The sequence below is a fragment of the Monodelphis domestica genome, chromosome 2 (assembly GCF_027887165.1).
Source record: "Monodelphis domestica isolate mMonDom1 chromosome 2, mMonDom1.pri, whole genome shotgun sequence".
NCBI classification, from domain to species: Eukaryota; Metazoa; Chordata; class Mammalia; order Didelphimorphia; family Didelphidae; genus Monodelphis; species Monodelphis domestica.
The window spans coordinates 357380925-357386924 of NC_077228.1; positions in this window are offsets into that span (position 1 = coordinate 357380925).

Here is a 6000-nt window from a genome sequence, read left to right on the forward strand (position 1 = left end):
GTTTTTTACCCTTCTACTCCTCTATAGGGCGCAAATCTATTCTCTTCCCCATTGGATTGGATTGTTCTTCCCTCTTTGGGTCAGTTTCAAAGTACGTAAGAGTTGAATATTTCCTATCTCCGACCTCTTTACCCTTCCAGTGTATCGATGTTCTCCCCCCTCCCGCCATGAGCTTCTTTGTGACATAAAAATTTACCCCCATTTGTTTCTTTTCCCATTTCTTTTAGTCATAACCTCTTTTCTTTTTTAGCTTTAGTCATGTATATATATATATATACATACACATGTATATGTATTTATGCATGCATATCTCTATATACCTATTTATGTCTTGTCCTTTCATCCTATACAGTTTGTCACTGTTCCCTCTGAGTGTAGTTCTTCTAGCTGCTTAGGTGATAGCAACAGTTTTTAAGAGTTGCCAATGACCTCTTTTCTTATAGGGCTACATATCATTTTAACTTATTGAGTCTCTTAAAAAAAACCTTTGTTGTTGTTGTTGTTTTTCCCCTCTTTTTAAATTACCTTTTGATGATTCTCTTGAATTCTGTGGTTGGACTTCAAATTTTCTGTTCAGGTCTGGTCTTTTATTTATGAATGCTTGGAATTCCTCTGTTGTGTTAAATGACCATATTTTCCCCTGTAAGAATATAGTCAGTTTTGATGGGTATTTTATTCTTGGCTGTAGGCCTAGTTCCCTTGCTTTCTGGAATATCATATTCCATGCCTTTCGGTCCTTCAGTGTGGATACAGAAAGATCCTGTGTTATCCTCACCATGTTTCCATGGTATCTGAATGGTTTCTTTTTGGCAGCTTGTAATACCTGTTCTTTTATCTGATTGTTTTTGAATTTGGCTATAACATTTCTTGGTGTTGTCAGTTGGGGATTAAAAACAGGGGGTGATCTGTGGATTCTTTCAATCTCCACTTTCCCTTCTTGTTCTAGGATTTCGGGACAGTTTTCCTGGATAATTTCCTCTAGTATTATGTCCAGGCTTTTTCTTTTGTCGTGGTCTTCTGGTAGTCCAATTATTCTTAAATTGTCTCTTCTTGAACGATTTTCTAAATCGTCTGTTTTGTGAATGAGATGCTTCACATTTTCCTCAATTTTTTCATTCTTTTTGTTTTGTCTTATAGTGTCCTGCTGCCTTGTGAGGTCACTTGATTCTAGTTGTTTTACTCGGGTTCTTAAAGATTGGATTTCATCTTTGGCTTTTTGGTCGTCTTTTTCCTTCTGGTCTGAGTTTCTTTGAAGATTGTCTTTCATCCTCTTTATCTCGTCTTTCATCTCCTTTGCTTCATCTTTCATCTCCTTTGCCTCATTTTCCAGCTGGATGATTTTGGCTTTCAGGACACTATTTTCTTGTTTTAGTTCAAGTGCCTCTGTTTCCAGATGACTTATCTTAATTTTTAAGTTCTTTTCCCAATTGTCTTCAGCCTCTCTTAGCTGTGTTTTGAGTTCTTCCACAGCCTGTATCCAATTTGCTGGGATTTCTGGTTTATCGTTTGCTGATCTCTCCCCCTCTGTTCCATTTGGTGAGTAGTAGCTGTCTATTGTAGTTTCTTTCTTCTGTTTCTGTTGTTTGTTCAAATTCACCCCTTCTTTCCTCCCTGTATTTGTCTGTGCTCTTGTTCCTCTCATTTTTCTGTTTTTTAGGGACTTCTATCAGTCTCCCCTCTTGGAGCTTTAACAGAGGATCTCTTGGTGTAATCTCTGAGGGAGGGTTGTTGGGGGTTTGAGCTTTCCTGTCCTCTGGAGGCTTTTGATTGGCTTAAAGTTCAGCAGTCAGTGAGGATGGATGGGGAGCCTGGGCTTCCCTGTGTTCTGGAGACTTTTGATGGGATTGAGTTCAGCTTATTTGGGATGGGTTTATTCTGAGTTTTAAACTTCCTGGACGGCTGGAGCAGATATGGACGATCTCTAAAGCTCTAGCCAGGCTGCCAGGTCTATGCTCCTTATAGGCTGCCATCTTGACTTCGCCTCTAGGTTTCTGTTTTTTCAGAAGACCCAGCTCTCTAAGGGGGGAGGGGTTGTGGCTTGCCTGGACTCTGAGGGCTCCTGATGAGATTAGGTTCAGGTGGTGTGGGCCGAAAGATCCCAGAGCCAAAAAAGGGAAGGGAAAAAAAAAAGCAGCCACCTCCTCTTCCACAGCCTGTGTTGAGTGCCCAGAGACTGGCCGAGTTACTTTCAAGGAAAGCTCTTTGGAGCAACCCCTTTGCCAGCCCTGAGTTTTCTGCCCTTTCAGTAGCTCTGAGGGCTCCTGATGGGATTAGGTTCAGCTGGTTCTTTCAGAAGACCCTGCTCTCTAAGGGGGGAGGGGTCGTGGCTTGCCTGGACTCTAATGGCTCCTGATGGGATTAGGTTCAGGTAGTGTGGGCCGAATGATCCCGGAGCCAAAAAAAAAAGGAAGAAAGAGAAAAGCAGCAACCTCCTCTTCCTCAGTCTGTGTTGAGTGCCCAGAAACTGGCCCGGGTTACTTTCAAGGTAGGCTCTTCGGAGCCACCCCTTTGCCAGCCCTGAGCCCTCTGTCCTTTCAGTAGCTCTGAGGGCTCCCGATGGGATTGGGCTCAGCTGGTGCCCCGAAGCTGGGACCTCCCCCGAGACCCAGAGGGAAGAACCCAGCCAGGAGGCCACAGGCTTCCCCCTTCTCTCTATGCTTCCCTGCCGTCTGTGTTGGGTGCCCCGGAGACTGGCTCGGGTTGCTTTCAAGGTGAGTCCTCAGAGCCCTGAGGTTCCCGCTGCTGCCGTGGGCTCAGCACTCTGGGTTGGGGGGGATGGGTCCTGGGACCTTCTTTCTGTCTACCCCTTAGATCCGAGTGATCTAGGGTTCTGGCTTTTGGGGTGCGGTACCTTTTGATCCAGGTCCAGGAGGAGGTTTCCCCAGGTCTATCCTGTTGTTCAGCTTGAATTTCGGTGGCCTAGGAGCACTTTGTTTGCGATAGGTAGGGAAGGGTTTCGGAGGTCTGAACTTTCGCTGCTTCTACACCGCCATCTTGACCGGAAGTCCTAATAACAACTCTTTATAGTCCTCAAACAGAAGATGCAATTCCTACAAACCTTTTAAAAACAAGCCTTTTGGGGGGCAGCTGGGTAACTCAGTGGATTGAGAGTCAGACCTAGAGATGGGAGGTCCTGGGTTCAAATCTGACCTCAGACACTTCCCACATGTGTGACCCTGGGCAAGTCACTTGACCCCCATTGCCTACCCTTACCGCTCTTCTGCCTTGGAACCAATACACAGCATTGACTACAAGACAAGAAGGTAAAAGGTTAAAAAAACAAAACAAACAAAAAACAAGACTCTTCCAACAGCCTGAAATGCTCTCAGGTGCTAGAACTTACCAGGCAGCCCAACCCAGGTTCAATAAGTCAGTTTTATAACGGAAAAATAACAATTGTACACTCTAAGCAATCAAGTCGCCCAAGGATGCTTTAATGACATGTGCTGAAGCAAGAGCCGCTTAGAAGCAGTACAGATGCTTCTTTGGACTTGGTGAACCAAGAAAGGGGGCGTGTGAATGAGTGAGCGTGTGTATTATGCGCACCAGTCCAGGGTACCACTAGCTTGCTGCTCCGGATAAACTTTACTATTAATTTCCTTTTCAGCCTGGAATATTTCAAACATACTACTGCTCCCTTAATACTCTACTAGTTTTTTTTTTCTCCAAAAAGGAAAATCTCATAGATTTATTCATTATCCTATAACTAATAAATGACTTTTCATCTAAGAATCTCAAATTATAATGGACCTATCTATTCTCTTTGGTAGAACACTAGATCCAGGATAAGACTAGAGACTGGGGAGAAAGAATAAACGATGGAATGAGGAAATAAGGCTCATGACAAAAAATAAAAATAACCAGGATCATTCAATCTGGACCAAGAGCTAATTAGATGGGCTACAGTGCAGGATACAGAGCCAAGAAGACCTGATTTCAAGACCTTCCGAATGGAATTTACTAGCTGGAATTTACTAATCCCTTTTAGCTCTGGTTTCTCTATAAAATAAGGATAATAAAAAAGGTCATTTACGTATCAAACAAGATACGTGTATTTTCACTATATAGAGAATTTACTCTGTAAATGCTATTATTATTCTTGTTATCAATGTACAGTGTGTTACCCTGCCTATAACAAGAACCACATAATTTAGAGGAGGCTTCATGCTACAAGCTGGATGTAACAGGGATAAGATCACTCCTGCGTCTAAATTTTGCTAAGCCAACGTGTAGGAATTTCCCTATTAATGAGGGCTTGTGAGAACGAGAACGCCTCTCGATATCTCTCAAGCCAAAACACATCCCTTCCTCTCAGCCTAGTGCTTTATTTGCTACCTTAGGAAATCTCTTAGGTCCAATTCAAAGGCAAAACAAGTTACATTCTGATACTGCCTCCGGAATTCCCAAGAATATAGAAATGATTTCATTAACTAGCCGAGCCCCCACCACGGTATATAAAAACTGGAAAACCTATTTCTCCATAAACATTCTCTCCTGCCTCAAACTGGTCTCACAGACTTGGAGAAACATCGGTGACTGGCTACATGATTTATTAGCAGTAATCCATAATGCAAAGACAGAAAGGACCATTTTCAGCAATGAATGTGAGAAAGGTCAAAATCAGAAACAACTCTTGGCTGCAACTGCTGACTCCTTGGTCCAAGGGTTCTTGCTTTCTCGAGATGGGAGTTTAAATCTCCCAGGAATTCTTTTCACGATATCTCCTCTGTGAAATAAAGATTTAAACTCAATTCTCTCAAAGTCTCTCTCATGGACTCTTCCAAAATGATGAGTTTAATTCCCTCAGTTGCATTTCTTACAAGACAAGAATCTTTGTCTCTTCAGGGGGAAATTTTTTTTTCTTAATTCTATTACTTCTGATTTCTTTAAAAAATGTTTTTCTTCATCCTATTACTTCTGATTTCTTTAAAAAAATGTTTTTTCTTAATTTTATTACTTCTGATTTCTTTAAAAAAGTGTTTTTCTTAATTTTATTACTTCTGATTTCTTTAAAAAATGTTTTTCTTTATCCTATTACTTCTGATTTCTTAATTCATGAAAGCTAACTTGTTTGGCCATCCCATGCCAGCCCCATCAAGATTCTGTCCCATTTCTCAGAGATCCTCCATGTGCGGTGGGGTGGCTACACAAGCTAGACTTTCATAAGTAAAAGGACAAAGGGTAGCAGGAGAGTTTCTGATGATATGCTAGAGTACGACGACACTGGTTGGTGAGAACACAAACACTCTCCCTGAAGACTTAGATGAGTCTCTTTTAGTGTGAACCTGAATAAGGACCCCTGAGACAATTTCCTCATGTCCTTCGCAGTGTGCTGATCTTAGAATATCTGCTTCTCAAAGATGCTACTGTTTTGCTCAGGTCCGAGTACCCAGATTATGGATTGGCCTTGGCCCTAGTGTCTCCCCTTCCTCCTCTAGCTATTGCCTATATTCTGGTCACATTGAGCACTTAATCCATTTGTGTTGATTGTGACCAATAAAAAGGCTACAGGTAGGTGGTTGAAATGAAAGGCAAAAAATATTTTATCTCAATAAATAAGGATTATCTATTTATTTAAATTATAGTCACCTATGTTCTTTCTCTGGCTGAAAATGGATTGTGTTTGACGACCTTGACTGAAGAAAAATAGACCTCCACTGTTGGATCTAAAAGGCTCAATACGTGGCATATTTAAATATAAATTACAAAAGATGTCCAGGAAATATCAGCCTCAAACACTGAATTATTTCTATGGGAAATATCCTACAGGGAACTAACGATGATCACCAATCCCAGTGTTTGGCATACAGCAAGAATTTAGCTCCCAAAGAACAGCCTGCTTATTATTTCAGTAGAGGTGCAAAATACTGTTAGAAATGGCTCTTTTTCATTCCCCTTACCTAATTCTTAAAAGCATTTACTGCAAAGCTTTGCCCAGTGAACCAATTTCTACTTCCTCAGTGAGGTACTTTATGGAATTGTAGAGTTATATGAAGACAA